This window comes from Lagopus leucura, unplaced genomic scaffold, assembly GCF_019238085.1.
Source record: "Lagopus leucura isolate 7727_CA_CO unplaced genomic scaffold, USGS_WTPT01 Super-Scaffold_100019, whole genome shotgun sequence".
Taxonomy (NCBI): domain Eukaryota; kingdom Metazoa; phylum Chordata; class Aves; order Galliformes; family Phasianidae; genus Lagopus; species Lagopus leucura.
Window position 1 is genome coordinate 3,139,634 of NW_024962273.1, and position 21,648 is coordinate 3,161,281.

Sequence of the window (21,648 nt, forward strand, 5' to 3'; positions counted from 1 at the left end):
CCGAGGGAAGTAAACTGATATGAATCTCTCATTTCTTATCTTCCTAGGACTCTTTATAGCATATATCTATTCTGAGCAGCTTGACACTTCTTTCCCACCCACCCCCGTTACAACCAGCTGTGAATCATCTCCTTGTGCTCCTTCTCCCCCAGCCCCAAGGTGTGCTTTACAAGTCCACCCTCCACCACAACATGACAGCATCAAACAGGAGAGCAGCTGTGGGCCTGGGGAAACGGACACCTTTTGTATGCAAGCAAGCAGGATGAAAGCAATACAATGGAGCTGGACTCCAAGCTGTCAGCCCTTGGGAAAACACGCCTGCTGAAGCCACTAATGACACACCTACCCAGCACCACAACACATCAAACGAGCCCTTCATTGGTTATGCTGGCTTGAAGTTTGAGAGATGTGTCCTCACCTTAGTAAACTGGGCAGGCGATGTTGAGAAATCCCTGGATAAAGCTTAGGGGTCCAGAGTCACCACTCAGATTCCTGCAGCACTCAGCTTCCCTCTGCAGCCAAAATTGGAGGAAAAAAAGGAGAAAGTTTAACATCAATTTAAATCCTCCCCAAGATCTTTTTGCTTAACAAATAAATAAATGTTTTGAAGTATAAGGGAATAAAAGTGATATACACAGATTTCTTCACATGGCAGCCATTTTTCCTGCAGGCCTTGGGCTGCCATTCTCACAACACTGCTAGACCACTGGTTTTCAGATCTGCTTGATTTAATACTGTGCCAAGTTCCTATTGGTACTACATGGTTTAGGAAAGCAAGGAGGCAAAAAGAAAGAGAATGAAAAAACAAATGGCAGAGAGAAACTGGAAGAAAGTTCTAGATGGATACAGCAGGGTCTACCCACCCTGCTGTCTGTGTCTCCTCCATCTCCAATTCCACCTCTCCTTCTAGAGAGGATGTTGCCATCACGGCAACGCTCTCAGCTAAGACCCAAAATAAATCAAAGCAAGGAAAAAGCGAGGAGATGAAATGTGGGCTCCAGGTGCAGAAAAGAAGAACAGAGCTTCGTAGAGCTGAGAGAAGGAAGCTGCAGCCCACCACTTCTTACTGCACCTCCAGTGAGGGTAAATCCCACCGTGAGGAACCTACTCATCCAGGTCCCTCCCCTCCTGCTGGGTAGCTTTGCCCCCCATCACAGTCAATATGATCATGGGAGGGGGGGGGGGGGGGGGGGAGGTAGGAGGCAGCAGCCCCAGTTTTCCTAAGGGAAATAAACAACATCGCTACCCAACAAGGTTCTGGCAGGGGCCATGTTCTGAGCTTTGCTTCTGAGCTGTGACATCTGCCTTGGTCCTGCAGCTGCTGGGGTGCTTGCCCAAGTGAGCACTGTACTGGCACACTCAGCCCCTTTGGTGGCAAACATCAGGGTTCGTTAGGAGGGCACGCAGCCAGGTAATTAATGTCCACACATTGCAACTCCCATCACGTTAGCAATGGATTTCCTCCAAGCAGGGTATTTGTCTTGTTGGAACATCAGCAAGTCTCACTGCTGCAGTCAAACAAGAAAAGAGTCAAAGGTGATAAAACTGGTCCTATTTAACACATTTCTGTTCTGTAAAATTCTGTATTGTTTGAGAAATGCATGCAGTGATTTTGGACAAGAGACTGAGCAGAGCACAGTGTTGATGCTCTCAGCCATTAGTTTATAAATTGAATAAGATAGATGTGTTCATTCATATGAACTAATGTAGTTTTTCTTATGAAGGTTTCATATTATACAAATCCATTAGCATATTTACAAATTAATCTTCCCTTAGGAAGAAAAAAGATCAAAGATTTACAGAAGGAAGTGCTTTATTACTTTTAAACTGCCTTTTCTTTTTTTAAAAAAAGAAAGAAAAAGAAATGAAGGGAAATTATGTTGAACCATAAATGTTTCTTTATGACTACTGTACAGCAGCTTTGTGGGAGATTTAAATTTACTAAAGGGCAAGGGGGACTTTAAGCCATCTATACAAGTTCAGTATTAAAAATATATATACATGACAGGTGCCCATATAAGTTCATGCAGTACAAAATATTCCATAAATGAGCTCATTTGTCTGAGTAATTTAGAAAGAGCTTCTGCACGAGGGGAGATATTTAGTTTGAATTATAGTCAGTTTACCTTTTATAAGTTTTTTCATCATTTCCCATACCTCCTTTGGTGCTACTGAGACTATCAGTAGTTATCAAGCATTATACTCAACCTTGCTATTCCCTATTCCCAGCAAAGCCCTATCATTGAAGTTTCTCCACGTTCTCTTCAAGATATGCCGTTTGTAAAACCCTGCATGCATGATTATTTCCGCATCATAGATGCCAGATAAAACAAGATCAGGCTAAGAAATCTTTTATCTAAGCAAAGAACTTGAGTAATAAAGCATTACAGGTAAAGGAAAAAGCTGTAGGCTTGTCAGCATCATTTAGGCTTGACTCTGTTGTAAAACAAAACAAAAATTCAGATTTTCAGAATGACTTTGTACTGTGGCTGAAAATACACAGTAGTAGAACGGCACGGAAATGAAACGAGATGCAAACCTTTAATGATTTATTAATAACCACTTTCTGAGACATTTCTAGCTACTAAAGAGAAATCAGAACACTAAATACATTAAGATCTTTACAAAAAAAAAAAAAAAAAAAAAGGAAAAGGAAGAAGGAACCATTCTATGATTCTATAAACCTTTGAAAAGTTACAAAAATAACAGCTAGATTTCCAAGAGGGAGAAGAAAGGAGGAAAAAGCTGGCAGTTGAAGCACATTTTAGGTTGTGCTGGTCCTACTTTGGGACAGGAATGCGAAGGAGGTGGCCTCTAAGCCCTCTCCTAGATATAAATTTTTCACTTCTATGCTGAAATATTTGAAGATCTTTTCTGGTAAGTGCCTTTTTTTTCCCCTTCTTTTGAATGCTTTAGGATACGTTCCAAAGAAAAATGTCATGTATATTATGTAGACTAAGGTTAAATTGCTATTCATCAACAGAATAATTCTCATTTTCTCACGACGATCACATTCACTCAGGGATAACTTCTTACACTTACGTGAGCTCCCTTAAAAATTGATGTTATATTTAAAAGGACCTGTACCTGGATAACCTCTGCCACTCGTCCTCCTCCTCACTACATGCCTGACAATGAATGAAGCCTTTCTGACAATGAATAAAGCCTTTTCCCAGCAGGACAGCTGTGCTTTTACTGTGCTGAACACACAGACACAAAGAAGCCAGCCATGCAGAGGTCAGTGCCAGACAGTAAATGGTTCTGTAGAATGATTACCCCAGTGAACACACTGCTAAGAAGGCAGGTATTCTAAAGCTGCTCAAATAGCTGTATGTTCTCTCTTCACACATCACACCAGCCAGCATCTAGTCTGCAGCCTTTGCTGGGAACAAGACTGGAACCATTCTCCTCCTCACCCATTTCTATCCCTCCTGTCTCCTAAGAAAACACATGCCTTGAGAATGTCTTGAAGGAGAAATATTCTACTCCAGAGATGACTTTTATTGTAAAGAGTCATTACTCTTGTTCAAGCGTGCTCTCCCCTCACATAACTAGGCAACTTCATTTCTTTGCTCTTTCCCTCTCATTTCCTGAAAGCAACAGAGGGAAACTCTCAGGAATGTTTCTCACAACTACTTAGAGAGGAAATTCAGTGTTGATTTTTGTTTTCCTGTGGATGCTGCATTTGGCTATCAGAATGTTCACAGGTAACAAGCCATAGCTTATCAATGTCTCTATCTGTCCATTTGGGAAATCACAAAAAGGTAAGTCTACCTAAGCTTCAGGTCTGTGAGGACTGGTAAATTTTTCTAAAGGTGTGACACTGCCCTAGCACCATTAACATGTTGTAGTTGTATATTATTTTATTTCAAGATACAAAGATTCTTCCAAATCAATAACCCTAACAACTGTGATACTTCTATGAGATATTTGTAAGTAAACACATTGAGGATAATGCCTAGCCCACTGCATCTTAGTTTGAGATACCAACGCCAGATTCAATGGTCATTCATCTGATCCACTAGTCCTTCTAAAGTCTGTGAAGCCTTTTTGCTGAAAATATTATTGGCAAATCTATTCAGAAGATTGATGCTAATTAGCTTAGGGTGGGGGAAGAGTTTCATGTTACTTGAAACTTGGCTCACAAAAAGAGAATGGCAAAGAAAAGAGGCATGACCGAGAGCCAGTGGGACAGAAGTCAGCGACTTCTGAGATTCAATTAAAGAGAAAAAAGCCACATCAACAAAATAACCCTTAAGCCAGTATTCCACTCTCACACCGAGGCATTTAAGGTTAGCACCTCACACTTTCCAACCACTCAGCTCTCCAGCCATCACCACCTTGTTTAGGATGCTGACTGCGATGCAGATGGGAGCAGAAGTTTGGCACCACAAGTTTTTCAGGTGAAAAAGCGTGCCATCGGTGAAGAATTACAAGTCATTAAACTGGAGCACATGCTGTGTGTGCCTCTTCAATTCAATATAGGGAATTAAGAAGTCTAATGCCTGTGGCATTAAATATGAATGATGAATGTGAGAAATAAAATAAGTTGAACAGAAATCTATGTGTTTCATTACACAAGCTAGCTATGCCACTGACACCTTTGCTTCTGCATGAAGAAAAAAATATGTCTAAAATTAGAAAGCAAAGAAAACCTGAAAGCCTGTTTTTAAGGAAATTTATATCAAATTCTGATGAGGTTAAGGAGAAATGTTTTCCTCCAGTTTCAACACCATTCCGATCATCTGAAAGGTAACAGCATATGATATTTTATTAACCAGGAATCAAGAAGGGTAGCACAGTCTTTCTTCAGTACAGATTTGTAAATGAACAGGCAGTATTTAAAAGAAAGAACACAAACTTTAGAAAGAGAAATGTCAGAAGTGACACATTATCTCACTTGAAGGCATGCATCTGACTCCTTCCTGCAACATGAAGGATAAACATCATGAGCCACAAAGGCTTCTGTGTGTATCATAAACCACACTGCATGGGAAAACAATTCTCCAGCTCTCCAAAGGAAAAGGTTTCTTTCATCTCTGATCAAGTTTCAGAGGTATTATTATTTATTTTCACATGAAGGACTGTGAAAAATTCACCTCATGATTTTGTGCAATGAGTTGGAGAATAGCTGGGAGCCTCACTAAGGCATCTAACCATTACAGGCACATCCGAGAAAGTTACCCTTAATCTTCTCTGGAGATAATGGAAAGAAAGATGCTCCAGAATAGGGTTCTGCAGCAAGCTCCTAATACAGACCAAGATAAGCAACACATTAGAAAGTTCACCTTAGAATCGGAGAATCATTAAGGTTAGAAGTGACCACTAAGATCACCAAGTCCAACCATCTACCCATGCCTACTAAACAACATCACACTCAATGCAACACCTATTCTTTTCTTGCAAACCTATAGGGAAGGTGACTCCACCACCTCCCTCCTTCTCCCCTTTGCACTCAGAAGCAAAAGAAGGTTGCTGCTATCTGTAGCTGGTACATCTCACTTCTTGACATCAAATATTAAGCAAAATTCTCTGAATGTGGTAGAATAAAAGACAGAATTGAGAACAAGATACTATCGACAGGTACTTAAAAAGGAAGCATGGCAGGTGGTTGGTTGTTAGGAGACACTGAAGGTGACAGAAGAAAAAAAATCCATGAACTGATAATGAATTTCCACAAGTGAGACTGAGGTAAAAGATGGAGTGTTTGGATCTACTGGAAAGACATTAGTTAAAGGGAAAACTGTGTTGGCTTGTCCAGAGGGTTCTGAAACAACATGGTGCCCAGACAGCCAAGTATCAATAAACTCTGATCCTTTTTATATTACACTTATGGATGCTTTTGGACACACAGTGAAAACAGCAACTGTTTGGAGACCTCCTAAAGCATCTGTTCTGAGTGAGCTAATTTTGAAATTATCTTTCTTAGGCATAACTTTTTTTAGTTGTTGATAAAAATGACTTTTTTTTTCTTTTTTTTGGGGTATAGAGGCATGAATTATGCATATATATATACACACATACACGCGTGCATAAATAACATGTGTATGGTATATTTTGGCACATACTTTAAGTCCTGTATGCATTCATCCAGATTTTTCTCCACTTGCGTTCAGGCACCAAACAGGAGATGTTTTCATCATGTGATTTCCTGTTAGCTATATTTTTTACGCGGTGGATCTCAACATAGATGGCATGGATTTCATCCCAGTCAACAGAACTTCTATGGAGGTGGGGGTTGAGAGACTCACCGGCCACAGAGCAGTTGAAAATGGGGAACTGTTGATGCAGTCCAGCTTTGTGTAGACACCTAGAAAGAGCAGAACATTCAGATTAATCCCCCAAATTTCAGGAGGGCAGGCTGCGTTGGTTTGGTTTTGTTGGACATCTTGCACATGCATTAATGTGGGGACTGGGTCATAGGCACTAGAAGTATTCACAGGTTTTCCCATAACAGTTCTTTTGCCAAATCACAATTGTCAATCAATGCTGTCCACCACACACATAATACAGTTGCTGGAATAATTCAGGTGGCAATGAGATCCTGGAGAATTTCAGTCTGAATTCATCTTTTTGAAATTAGATTTCTTTTCCCCCCAGTGTCACAAACTAAAATGATGAAAAGCACAAAATCTCTGTAGTAAATTAGGGATAAAAGAATAAAATTGTTAAACGAATATATTTTTCATGCTCAAGGGCTGTGTGTTTTAACAGTTTTCTAACTGTTCATTCATTTATATAAAAATACTTCAGTTATTATCTACTTGAGTTGAAATTAGATATTTAATTGACTGGAGGGAATGAAATCCGCTCACTTTTAAATAAGGCAATGATTTAAAAATATTCCTGTAAAGTGATTTGTAAGACCACACCAGCACTAGTTCTTGGCACACGTCCTTGTCTGTGTATATATTTTAAAAGCACGGTTGTTTTTACAAATGTAGTACTGTGAGAGCTAACTTCTTCAGAAACATGTTTATCTTAATTAGGAAAGTCAACAGACTTCTAATGGGAAGAAATGGGTATTTTTCTCTGTGGTATCTAAAGCATCAAAGGCCTCGTTCTCATGCCAAACCAATCTTCCTTCCTGCCTGCCTTTCAAACCCAGGTGATTGCAGACAGCTGAGCAGACATTTTCCCAAAAGCTTCTATTGACCTGGCTCCAGTCCTTTCCCGTGCTCTGTCTCCTTTTCTATCCGCATGTCACTTCTCTTTCTCTTTCTGTGTATTTGTTGTATTTTTGCCTGAGGAAACCTAGGGATATTCATGGCACTGAGGCAAATAATGTGGAATTAAAAACTAAATTCTTCAGGCCTTATCCTAGCAACAGGACCATCACCATCTGTTCAGAGGACAGGACTGCCATTATCTGCTGCATTCTTTGTACATACTCCATCACCTGTGAGGGGAAAAACATTGCCCCTTATTCTGGGGTCTTTGTTTAAAAACAAAGTCGTCTGCTTCTTTCTGGTACCAATGCATTTCATAAATGTGATATACAGTACATTTAAAGACATCAGACAGCAAGAAAAGCCTTAAAAGCTTTATATATTTAAAAAAAAATCTTGGAAAGACATCTGCATGGTATACAACAAAAGCAAATATTGTTTAATTTAAATAAACAGCAGAGATTCAGTGGTAAAAGTTCATCCAAATTCCTCTGTCTACTACAACTTTCAGTAACACAAGCACTGCGCATTTGACTTTAGGGTCATTTTTACAACAGCAGCAGGATTGTTATTAATTTTTTTTTTTTCTTTTTGAATTTAAACACTTAATTTAAAAATCTGCATTCCCCCAAGTGCTGTGAAGGCCATTTTTGCTTCCCACAAGCACATCTCTGGCTGAAGTCCCAAATTACAGCCCTCTACTTAAAGAGCTGCACGCTTTCTACCTCAGGAAAATGTGAAGTTTATCAAAGAGCAGAAATACTGTATCAATTACTTCAAAGTTGTCTTTTTCTACTCTTTATGAATCTTGCTCTTTTTTCCCCCGTTTCTGTCCTCTCTGTGCATTTGAGTGAGGGAAGGAGTGAATGGGGGAAGTGAGGTAAAAATTAGAGAAATTAAAAAAAAAAAAACCTGGAAATCAGAAGCAGCAATCTTAACCTCATTATGTTTTCAGTTAAAAAATGTAATTTATAAAAGCTGGGTGACTGGCTGTCTTTGTTGGTTTTATGCCACTTATAAACAAAGCTGCAGTCATACTCATTTCTCAGCGCTTACAGACACATTTGTGGTATGTAGCTTGGCAACATAAATTGGTAAAATCTGCCTGCTCCCACCAATTCTGCTAAGTGCTTTTTTATCCCATACAGCCAGCAATCTGAACACCAGAACTGCCCCATCCTCTCTGCCCAGCAGGAGAACAGGGCAGAGCACAGGATCTGGAGCAGATGGGCTACAGCCTCACCTCCCTCCTCCTCCTCTCCTCAGGACGCCAGCAGCAACTGCCAGCACAGGAGGAACAAATTCAGTGCAGACATAGCAGGACTGTCCAAAGAGTATGGGAAGGGATGGAAAGTCAGGCTTAATACTACAACTTCCCTTTTCCTTTCCCATATCTCCCTCATCTTTTAATCCCCCACTTCCAATTTCATTGATTACCTTAATTTGTTTGCTCCTGTTTTGTTGCAGACATTCCTACAAGCAGATACTGCCACCCTAATTAGCAGATCATAGAGGTTACTCCATGGGACAACAGCTGTCCCACATAAGCCCTTAATATCAGCTAACAGAGGCTGAACAGAGCACCTCCTCCTTTCACATTAAAACTCATCTCCATTAGTTCCTTTCTCACAATGTTTCCATGGATTGAGAAAACAGATCCAAGAGAAGTGAAAGATTGGCCTACAATGTCAAAAAATAGCTAAAAAGCATCCTGGTACAATTAATTGGTTGCACTAACAGCTTTCACTCCTTGGTCAGACAAAGACTAATGCTTTGGCTTAGGCAAGCATGGAACAAGGTGGCCAAAAGCAGAAGTTGAGAAATCCCATCTCAAAGGACTTGTACTACAAAGTACAACTCATTCCATGTGCCATTAGCTCCTCTGTGAACTTACATGTGGGAAACTGCTGGGGAAGCTGTAGAGATGAAGGTCCTCAGGTAGAGGCTGGTGCTTTAATTTAGCCCAAGAGGATTCAGCTTGCTCTGCATCGAGGTGGCCTCAGATAGGAAGACACTTTGGCCAAATCTGAATATAATTGTGTTATTAAGATCTTCTCTCAATGGAAATATCAATCTCAAATGGTACTACTTCAGTGGAATTATCCACAAATTTGTCAACACCGACATAAAGATTTATTTTAAAAGCCTTTGAAGCATTGTTTGGATTCTGGCTTTCTTACCAAGCACTAAACTTCTCATCTTTGCATTCCTCCAATATTTCATGAAAGCAATAAACTGCCATACATATTCTGTAAAGAACCAAAATGATGCCTCACTACGGGGAATACAAAATTCGCATATTATCATTCACGCAGTCTTGTCATCGTTCTAGACCAGGCTTTAAAAAAAATGAAAGATGCATAGAAATACTGTATTTCACATGGAAAACCTGGTGGCTGGGGTGTGGCAGAACGTAGATGCATGGTACTGAAAGCAAAGGTCACATTTCAGTAACAAGCTAATATTTCTAGAAGTGTAAAAATGCAACCTAAGGTCAGAAATAAAGATGCCCTATACAGTTTCCCCATTTCAAGTAGGAAATTTTTCACAGTTTAAAACAGATAAAGAAGTACATTAAAGTATTCTGAGATGAAAGGTAACTTCAATTATTTTCCTGAAGTAACACAGTCCAGTAACAGCACGACACGACAATATTTTATACAGTATTGATCTGGTAAAAAGAGACTACAAACTGAATTTGAATTTTGAGGACAGCGACAAAAGAATGGTTGCAGACTAAGTCATTGCTAGATTCATCACACTCAGTAGTTCAAATAAATACAGAAATAAACAAAGGAAATCCTCATGTGGAGGAATCGCTGACGTTGAATGAGAACGAAGGTTGCAAGGGAGAATGTTAGCGAGGTAAAAAAAACAGTTTCCTCCCTTTGGAGGAATGGACCCACCAGATACAGTGCACTTTTTAATTCTTTAACTTCTCAGGTTTTTTTACAGGTGCTGGTTTTTTTGCCATTCAAATGCATTTTCTTCCTATTTCTAAACAACAGCAAATATGTGGAAGCATAAAGCTAAACTTCACAATTCACAGAACAGCAGCAAAGAGCCTGCTCTCCAACTCCATATCTGAATACAGATAGCAAAAATCAACTTCCTCTCATCTCAAGAGTAACTTAACATAGCACTGCAATACCCACCAAGATGCCCAGGGTCATCTATAAGAGAACTGAAGTAGCTGCAGATCTTAAAGTCTTCCCCCTGGTGTGATGGGGACCCTCCAGGGCTCTCACCCAGCCTGGAGAGCTCTCTCACAGCATAATGCTCTCGGGTTCAGCCACTTAAGACATTCTATATCTCAGTTTCACCATTAGTAACGCAGATATTAAACATTTGTCTCGATCCTGAGGTACTGCCAGACGTTTATGTTATAGAGGAACATTTCAAAAGCTATTGAGGAGCACAGATGATCGCTGTGACTATCAAACCAATGCTGAGCTGCTGTTGTACTATGTAAGCATAATGATAACAGTGAATGGTAATGACGTTTTAAAAGCTACTTACTATTTCAGCAAGTTGACAGCTTCAGGTTTTGATTCAGGTCTCCAAGCTCCCCAGCCAATCGCTAAATGAAGAGTGGAGAAGGAAAAAAAATGACAACAGCAAAGAGCTCTTTTTGTCATATAGTGTTTCTTTGGATAGACTTTATAGCCTTGCAGATTAATAGGGCTCATAAACAGTGGGATGAGGAAGGGGAAAACAAAGGTAAAACTCTTAATGAGGGAGCTTATCGCATGGAGGTGACCGTGAGGACCGAATGTAGCAGCAGCTTGAGGGGCAGAAGCCCCAGACCACACATGGAACACTGTGTTGGAGGCAGCACTGAGGGCATCACAGAGATGAGGAGCCAGGCAGTGGGTATCGCAGCCCCAACCCCACAGCAATCATTTCTGTTGCTGCTGCTAATGATGAATACCATATGCTTGGCTCTGGCTGTTCCAAAGTACGTTACATTGCTACTGCCAGTGAGTCAGTCGACTCTTTTCTTTCTGTAAGATGTAGAAGTTTATGCCCGTGCATTTCCTCAAAACCAGTGCGTGGGCAATAATGTCATAAAACTGAAACATCCTCCAACAGTGCCTTTTCTTCATTGGTTGTATTGCCTTGTTCCAGTCAGGTACAGCATTTACTCTTTCCCTCTCCCCTTCTCCCAAACAATTATCCTTAAACATAAGAGATAATGTGATAATTCAGATCTTATTTTTTTCCTTCTGTTGCTTTGAACCAGTTCATTTCACTATAGTTAGAAACATGTAATTGGTTAGTTGGTTTTTGGGAAACCTAGAGATGGGGAAAAGCAAAGTTCACGTCAATTTTTTTTTTTTTTTTTAAATCACTCTTCCTGCATCACCCTCCCACTACTAGAAAAAGTTTCTGGTTTCATTTCACATTTGGCCATCGCATATAAATTTGTCAGTGAAAATGAACCTAATGGATCCTCATTTTCTTAATTATTTACTGCTTCCCATCAAAACAGCTTATTTGGGGGTGCCACCCACAGGGGATCAAGTCCATAGGCATGCAGTTCATGCAATTAGCATGCAGCCTGCAGCCTTATCTGCTCAAACACTGTAGGAAAGTTCTCAGGTTTTCTCTGTTTAAACTGTTTCCTTCACAACTATGTAGTCTGAGCAGCTGTGAAACATCAATTTATTTATTATTATTATTTTTACTGTACTTTTGAATCTATCAACTTTTACCTCCACTTTGCAAGTATGATGGCATGCACATAAATATTGCAACAAGCCCTAGCTACAGCATGGACACCAAACCACAAGAGCAGAGCTGATTTAAGGCCTTATTGTGCCTGCTGCCACTTCTGGGCTTTCAGTAAGAGCAGCTTCACCAGGCTGCTGTCAAACGAACAAAGCTCCCAGGGAGCAGCACAGTGTCAGTGCAGGTAGGACAGTGACACGACTGGATGCCTCAAAAGACTCCTTCTCTTTCTGACAAAAGAAACCTGCACATTGTTTCAGAGCCAGCTATAAAAGGAAAACAGGGGGAAAAAAAAATAGATTGGCAGCGGGCCCTTAACGCAGAGACAATCCATTGTAGCACCTCTCTCCATTTGTTCTATGCCAAAACGATTTCCTATCCACCTGTTCATAAAAAGATAGAGCTAAAAGTATCCAGTCATTGTGAATCAGAGTCACAGGGAACATTAATACCTTGGCACTCAGCCTGTAGGAACAACAAAAAAAAAGCCCACAATATATTACTTCCGTCATACATGTAAGAACTACAGGGAATCATTTTCATACACTTGAATAGGCCACTGTTAGTGATCAGCAGTTGTTTGGCCAAATTAACCCCAGGTCTACCTCCAAAATGATTATGATTGCATATTATAATTAATGATGACACTAAGGATATTAGGCTCCGAGGGGGTTTTGTTTGTTTGAATGAATGATAGATTTGTTCTATTCAAAGAGAAGTGTTCAAGGCACGCTTTTGGCTTATGCATCTACATGTAGCCCTTCAAGTGATCTCATGTTTGACAGTAATTTGGGAGAAATGAGATATTTTAGGAAGAAGGGGGTCCTTTCTAGATTTTAACCTTCTGTCTTCTCCTAATGAATAAAAATGATCACAATGCTTTTTGGTCAAAGTCTAGTCTATCATCTAAGTTAAACGTATCTGAGAAGTCACCATGAAACCTAGATCAGAGAAAGAGGTTGGCAAGCTCAGTATTGGCATCTAGGGACAGCAGGAAATGCCTGTAGCAGGTATTTATGGTGTGTTTGTTGTAGTAAAACACGTAGGGATTTATGCACTTACAAAGTAGTGGAGAAAGATGAAAAAACAGGATTCTAAATTAACAGACTAAATCCATATTTAGGAGTCTGAGTTACTATAGATCTAAATCTTGCCTGTCACTGACCACTATCTCTAAAATAAACCAGCACCTGAAGTCACATTCCTGGAAGTTAAGAAATTAATGAAATGTAGCTCAATTATTTAAAACTCGTCTACAATCACATTATTTTCCTTTTCCAGCCCTTCTATCCCCCTCTCCCAAGCACTAAGTGCAGAAAATCTGTGGGTTTGGAGCTCAGTCAGCAAACAGTCCTCAACACAGTGCTGGCTTCGTGTTGCTGCTCCAACAGAGAGGCCATGCACGTTGCTCTAAGTGTTTGCAGCAGCAGGCTCTGCAAACCTGAAATGCTGCAAGGTTTTACCACCCAACTTATGTCTGAAGACCTGATTATAATATCCTCCTTACTCTTTATTCTATTGCAGCAGCATAAGTCACAAATGGAAAAACTAGAAGTGAAAAATATTAATACAAGTCTAGACTGCAGTAGAAACTTCATCTTCTTGTCTTTTTTTTTTTTTTGTTATTTCCTTCAATAGTCATATAGTACTTGACATAAACCAAAAAGTTTGAGGTTTATGAGACCAAATACAATCTCTATGAGGAGTTATTTATTCTTTGGTTTCTCTTTCATTTTTATAAAAGCATTGCACTGTATAAATACATTATAGATACATTATTTATAGCCCTCCTATCTAGCCAAAAATAAAACCAACATAATTAGTTTACATAGCCAATTTTTCTATTGCTAAGATTTATCCACCTGTAGTTTTAAAAACAGCAACTACTTGACAGAGTATATTGATGTGCTTTAATCACTGCTGAACATTTCCTGTCTATTTGTAGGCACTCAGAGAAACCCAAGGGGCATAATTTACTGGAGTCCAAACTGAAGTCGTTTGACAGGATGTCACAGGGAATAATCCTAGAATTATGAGCGTAAAAACAGGATATTCAACAGCGTGAACCAGTTCAACCTTGACAGTTTAGTAATTTCTGTACAACCAGAGGAACCATAGTGGTAATCTTTTACCAACTTATCATAGTTTAAATGAATTATTTAAGAAATCTTCATGGAAATGTCAAATATGACTGATCTCCAACCAAAGCTTGCAAGTTTGAAAGGAGAGGAGAGAGAAGAACTACTCATGACCTTAAGCTCCCCCATTCATGAAAAGTTAGTATTGCATTACAGTTTTCTAGTCTGATGTTGCTTCTAAAAGAAACAAAGAAATGAATAATAAGCCCCTTACTTCGGTCATCTGGCCTTGTAGAGGAATGGAAGCAGTGGTACGTGTTGGAAGAACAGAATGACTCCAGCCCAGCAGCTGCAATGAGCTGTTTGCATTGAGAGCTTCACCTGGGCAGAAGTCGAGGTGGCCCAGATGGCACAGACAGGCCCAGACCAGGACAAATATATATAGGAACAGAGTAGAGTCAGAGAAGTCACAAAAGAGTTCGGAAGCTGGGGAGGAAGAGCACAGGAAAGTCCCAAGCACACTGACAGAAAAATAGGCTGACAAGGTAGAAAGGAAGGAGCAGGAAGGATAAAGCCAAGTTGAATCGTATTGATCATAAAATATGAATAATCATTTGCAAACAGTATGAACACAGGATACTATTATTCCCTTCTGTCCGCACCACCTAAAGAAACACATATTCCTGACTGCGATCTCACAGATATCAGGTGAAAGGGAGAAGGTGCTGAAGGCATGGAAGAAGGGAAAGAGGTTGTGGAGATGCATTAGTGAAGCTGAATTTTGACAGCACATTATGCTTAATTTGACATGGAAATGCTCTCAACAGTGTCTGAGTAGAACCCAAAAAAGCCTCCTTGACTTCTTCCAGCTAGGTACACAGCTTAGCAATTTGTTAAGCCAGGGCTGTAGAGAAAGGAAGTGGAGTCAACTGATAGTGAGAAATGTCTGTGAGGAAGGAAAAGACATACATGCATTGTGAGGAAAGACTACAGCCCTGGACTTATTATATACATGATAATTAATAATGACCCATTTTTCCTATTCCAGATTTCTAAATTCCTTACTCATTTTAATTAAGTTCACTCTAAAAATAGGATGCTGTAAGAACAAAGAACTTTTTACTACTTCAAAAATGCAAGCTTACTCTCCAGCCAGGATTTTCCCAGCTCTCAGTGCTTTGGTACAAAGAGCTATTATGACATGAGATAAATGCGCTATCAGTGGAAGACATTTTTAGATAAAACTTGATAATGTAACATTTACTGATTCCGTCTGTCAAGACAGATAAAGAGAATGAGACTTTATAGCAAAACACACAGGAAACGTAATGGCAACAACAAAAACAAGTACAGGCAGTATAGGCACTGCTTGTTGACCTACAATCTGTATTCGTTAAATTCCCATAGACACAGACTTGCTTTCTGCACCAATATGGCTCTAGGAGCTCCAGTTCTAACAATACAATTACATTTACTTGACAGCATTCAGAACTTATTTCTATTATTTATTTTAAACTTCCTAATTCCATCTTCTGTACAGAATTTTAATGATACACAACAATATGGGGCCATATAGTTGCCTAAATACATAGCCAGTCTGATGAGATCTCCCTCTTCTTGGGCACTTTGAGGCCCATCAACAACACTCAGCTCAGAAACACAGCCCAGAAGCTTTACGTTTCCCTTCTGCGTCATGAACCTGATTTAAATTCAGAGCAAAGGCAAGCATCCCTGGTGAAGAGCAATTGCTCTTTAAACAACTTTCATAAACGCTTCCTGTGCTAACAAGGGAGCGTAGAGTTTGCTTAGGTGAAATAAAGCAGACGGACAGACCTCCCCATATCCTGCTTTGGTTCCAAGTTTCAATAATGAACAAGGGTGTGCAAAGAAATGAGAGCAGTGGAAGTGCCAGAGGTATCCCTTGGAGATGCGTATATTGTGTTGTCATGTAAAAGAGCTCTTGAATGATAAAGAAGCAGAACCCAATTACTACCAGTTTCATGCTAATCTGAACCAATAACTAACCGCAGACTTTGGATGGTATCATGATGCCTGCAGTAATTAATTCACCTCTTTATTCCCCAAACATGCTAGGAAATTAATTTCCAATACTAGAATTAATTTGGCACTAGAAGATATGAAAGCATTTGGAGTTACCTGGCAATCACTTGGAAGTCTTCTCTTGGATTCAGCACAGTAGAGTGCATGGCCTTACAGACGCACAAGCTCAGAAATACCATCCCCACACATGATAAGTCTGTTGGAGAGCAGAACTTATCCCAAATTATGGTCTTTCCTTGGGGAACAATCAGACATGTAGGAGAAAGCAGAAAGCCACGTTTCAGGCAAGTTTCAAGGCAGTTCAATGGACACTGTCCCACTCTCGATGTTCCAGTCTACAGAAAGAAGTAGATAATATCCAAATTAAGAATGATTAAGCCCTTCTCAGTGCATTATACCACCAAATGAACATGAATATCTCCCCAGCTTTCTGAATAGCTGGTGTTAAGTATGAACATAGATGTGTCAAGTAATTATCTACATTGTGATGTAAAAGTGAAGTCTACTCTGCAAAGCAAGTGAAAGCCAGATTTTAAGTGATTTTGCATTATTTTCATATATTTGGGCACTGAACTATTTCTGAAGCTGTTTTCAATGAAGCTTGAATTCCAATTAATGAGAAAAATTCTGCATGTAAACAACCAAACTTCAGAAATCTTCACACTAATTACCTTTTTATAAAAAAAACTTGTAAAGCCAACCTTCATAAAATTATACTTCATATGTCATCCACTAAAATATCTCCAAAATTTTAATTCTTTCAGACTCACGAACTCTTCCTTACAGATGACACCAACAGAACAGCAAAGGGCTGAACTTGGCCTAGGATTTCAGGTATGCAGAGATCATCACAGCTGTTAGAAGTTTTCTTTATTTTAAAATGTTCTTAGAATAAATAACGCTCTAACACCACAGACATGTTGGAAAACATTGTTAAGGCTAGAAGGAAAAATAACACAGTGTGTATGTAATGATGTTGATAACCTGTAATATACCAAAGTTATCATGAAAAAAATGGTTTCTCTCTCCATTGAGCTCTTCTTTCAATCACTCTTGCAGTCTTCTCCTCAGCCTTTACGAATCAATGGCTATTTGTGAGTCATTAGGAGACAACAGGAAACATGGTGCTGCATGGTGCTGGAAGGATGAAGAAAATTTCCCTCCCCAGACCTGCAGCTGGTAACACTGGGACACCGCAAGGGGCCACACTATAGTAGTTTGAATGTGGGACAGCAAAAATAGAAAGAAAAAAACCTACTATTTACCACCTTAAAGAAAAAAAAAATAAGAAAGGTATCTTGGACTAACTAACTTCATTTTGTGAATTACAGCTTTTTTTTTTTTTTCTTCTCAGTAAAGAGGAAAAAAAAAAAAAACAACATTGAGAAATGGAATTTTGCCCATAGACTGATGACTACAGATCACATTTCTAGTGGGCTTATAACCTGCTCCAGTGAAAACATAATTTTTAATTTGCTTTTAGGGTTATTTATTTTTTTTTTTTGTTATTACACTAAGGGTTTATAATTTAACGTCAAACATAATTTTGCACGAATTACGAGACTGCACTATGATGCTGAAGATAAGATGTATGTGACTGGTTGGCATCGCCTCAAACTGGGTTGCTGAGAAAATGGATCACTAATTGGCAGGCTGCCATCCCATGCTCTACTCCGTGCAGCTTCAAATGGAACGAGCTATCTTTTCAGAGTTACTCACAACAACCTCTCAGACAGCGCAAAGAAAAATAGGCATCTTTTAACCCTGTTGTATTCACCATTTCACATGGCGCAGGCTACACTTGATGTTAGCAATGGGTGATCACATTCGTTTTGTGTAGTTCTATTAAAAAAAAAGAAAAAAAAAAGAAAAAATATCACTATTTCTAAATGTTTATGCCTTAGAAGAGACATTTCAGGTACCAATTAAAACTCTAAATTATTGGTCGTATCACTTCATAAAAATCACACCAATTTTGATTAATTGTAGTTCAGCCATTTAAGAGCTGAAAAAACATGACATTTTACTATGATGTCATTTTCTCGTTCATTCCAGTGGTAAAAGTCCTCTGCTACAGCTCCAGAAAGAATAATATAAAATTAAAGCATGGAAATGATCAGAGGAAATAATTTTGACAATGAAGTAATTTCCTAGATTGGTTTTAAGTATGACTTCTTTGTCAGCTTTAAATAAAAAAAATAAAAGATGCCATAATTTTATTGAACTTGCGTGGTGAATGAGTAATGGGCATATGTAAGAAATGCTGTAAGTTAACATAAAATCAAACCATATGCTTGAGCCCAACTAGAAGAGAACACCCCAAGACTGAACCCAAATCAAACATATACAAGGGAATCCCTAGCCAAAGTAAGATGTCTTCAGAACCGAGTATTACTGAACTTAAAAGCCACAGAAAACGGGATGATAAGATCAAAGGCAATTCCTTTGACAAATAGACAGCATGGCCTACATTCAAGTTTTCAGACATACTTGACATTCAAAGCTGTTAAGCAACAACTTAAATTTCCTATCAGAAACTTCTGTACATTCTGAAGAGTTTTTTTCCCCCCCACTAAATAAGTAGTTTCAGAATTTTGACATTAGATTTTTTTTAACTATTATTTTTGAGTGCAGTTGAAAGTGAAGCCCTTGCATATGTTTGTGTTTTCATAGGTGCCAAACTGATGCTAGGATACAATCCAACTTCTTTTGAAATCAATTGGAATTTTTCACTTGACTAGAATTCAAGCATCTGTTATTAGCAATTTCAGAGAGAGAAAAACTTCAAAAATAATGCAAAATGGGGAACTGGGACACTGTCATTTTCTCTGTAGTCTCCGTTCATTTAGAAATTGAAGTAATTTGTAAACCGTGTGACTTCCCGAATTAGAGACCAAGGCTGCCCAAAGGAAGCAGTGACAACAACCTTGTGAAAAATGTCAGTGCAGAAATAGTGGCAGCATTCCCTGCTAGCGCCTCCCTGGAACTCCACCATTTCAGATACAGATGTACAATCCGGTGCAATCCAGAACCTGCAATAGGATCCAAGAGCAGATCCGTGGAATGAATTTCCCTTTACAGCAATTTACGTCATCAGATGCCATTTGGCTGGGAACAAAACAAAAGTTCTGATTATAAGGAAAAAGAAAAGAGCTGAGAAAGCTGACAGATTTTCTCAAGACTCATTGTCCTCAAGCATTACTGGGGTCCTTGAGTACGATATCAAGTGCCACCCTTCCCAGTGGAGAGTATTTTTTCCATTACCGACCTCCATGCTAAGAGGAATGTGAATTCAAACCTGTGTCTCCAATGCAGTGTGTTAGGGAAAAGGAGCACCCACTGAAAAGGTTAAAAGAGTACTGCTCAGAAACGTCTTAACTGTCAAGAAATGAAATTTTTTGAGGGGGGTGTTACTCAGAAAAGAATCACCGCCTGTGCAAAACTGCATGGAGTGAATCATCAGTGCCAAACTGGTTTTGCTTTAAAAGCACGCAATAGTTTGTGTATCTAAGGGGACACTCGTTTAGCAAACAGACATCAACAACAGGGACATGGCCTCCCCAGAAGAGGAGAAGCCAGGCTGAAGCACTGCAGGAGGTGCTTGGTCCTGCAGGAGGGACCATCTGCAGCTCCTGAGTGAGGAAGGATTTCCTGCCTCCCACATCTCGTTGAGATCTAGCAAATGGAAAATGGAGATGGAGAAAAATTTAAGTTTTCCATACAAAAATATGACAGCAAAACAAATTGAAAAAGGACCAGAGGGAATGGTTTCAAGCTACGGCAGGGGAGATTCAGGCTGGACATTAGGAAGTATTACTTTTCAGAAAGGGTGGTCAGGCACTGGAATGGACTGCCCAGGGAGGTGGTGGAGTCACCGAGCCTGGGGGTGTTCAAGGAAAGACTGGATGTTGTGTTGAGGGACATGGTTTAGTGGGAGCTATTGGTAATAGGTGAACGGTTGGACTGGATGAGCTTTTAGGTCTTTTCCAACCTTGGTGATTCTATGATTCTATAATTAATACATTTCACCTTAAGCACAAACCTAAGCACCGGAAGGCCTAAACCCATGAGCCTCATCACCTATGAAGTCCAATCAGAAGTATAGGCAAAAAAAAAAGGGATGTTTTCCGAGTTTATGATCATTTGATGCATACAATATTGTATTTAAATCACTGACGCCCAATAATAATATGTCACAGCCACCAAAGGCAATGCAGTCATTGGTCAGTTGAGCATGTAGATTTGCCCAAGAACAAGCCCTGGTAAACAGGATGCCTGGAAACACAAGATTGTAGAATGAGTCCTCTAACCTTTTAAAATGTATGCATGCTTTTCTTTATCAAAAAAACTCATTTTACATTACAGACTCTCATCAGTCTGCATGTACATGGGATATTGCTTTAGATGATTTTCATGTCCAGTCTTGCATTAGTAGAAGTCACCTATTTAGAAAGCCACTTTATCATCCATGGATGTGGAAATTCTTGGCAAGTGATGCTTAGCTATCTTTATAAATTATTTGCCATCAGACCTTAGCTTTTTCCAAATTTCCCCATTTTCCTGTTAAAACTCTAGAAATTGAAAGTGATGTTTCCACAAAACTGTTTCACGTAAATACATAAATGCAAGGTCATGAGTTCCACTTTTCATAATGACTAAGAAAAACTTTTCAGTTTTGCTTGAAATACCCAGATTTTTCTCGTGCCTAAGTTATGTGCAAAACCAGATCTTCTTTCTACCAGGTTGCTGTAATGAGTGTACAGGAAATAATATTTCAAAAGACTTCTACAGACTTGAGAGCTCACTACCGCTCTCAAATAATTTGATAAGACATATTTCTCAGTTCTAGTTAAGAGATGAGTGTTTATAGTTTTATTTTGCCTTTTATTCATGCCTGTATTCTACCACAGCACGTTGTAAAAGCCTCGCTAATCCTCTCTAAGCAGCCAGAAATATTTGAAGTCATCTCTTTTGCCAGCAAACAAGCAGGCCATATCAATGACCCATTTTGGTGCAGCAAAAAGTAGCTCCTGAGTTATCTACAGCTTCCTAATCCAGCAGCAAAACAGTGCCTGCTTGTCTCTGGAGACTCTTCCAGTTGGCATGGAGTCCACGTCCCTCCCATCCCAACAGCCATGCTATAAAACTATTTCTGCCCATTCTCAGACACACAGAAAGAACATTCTTCTTGTATGACTCATCCAATCAGCCTGTGACACAGTTCTTCTAAGATCTTTATACATGACAGCCGAGTGAATTATTTTATCATCTGATCATTTTTTATCATCTGATCCTTTTTGCAAGATGCAGCAATCCATAGCAGCTGCCTGCCACAACTACACAGACCTGCAGGCTCCCAACATGGCCTTGCTCAGGTAGCATCTCCCACCAAAGTATTTCTTCAGTTCCCAAGTTCTGAGCCCGAGCACTCCTTGGCATGCTCTTGTTTTTGTGTTTCCTCTCATCACAGAAATAAATTCACCCCCAACACACAGCTCAGAGTGAGAGCACAGCAACAGGGACTTCCAGCTCCTTGGCAGTCTACAAGGTTTAGTCAGTACCACATTAAATGAAAAAATTGCAAACTACATGCTCTCCCACCTTTACAC

The 21,648-nt window shown here is 39.5% G+C and overlaps 1 long non-coding RNA gene across 1 annotated transcript; it reads right to left on the reverse strand.

Annotated features, from left to right (window-relative positions):
* Positions 1-469: 469 nt before the first annotated feature.
* Positions 470-16,263, reverse strand: LOC122183553. Its single transcript, XR_006180281.1, has 3 exons — positions 16,136-16,263; positions 6,252-6,310; positions 470-512 (listed from the first exon to the last, which is right to left on the reverse strand). It is a non-coding gene; the product is annotated as an uncharacterized LOC122183553 (long non-coding RNA).
* Positions 16,264-21,648: the final 5,385 nt, after the last annotated feature.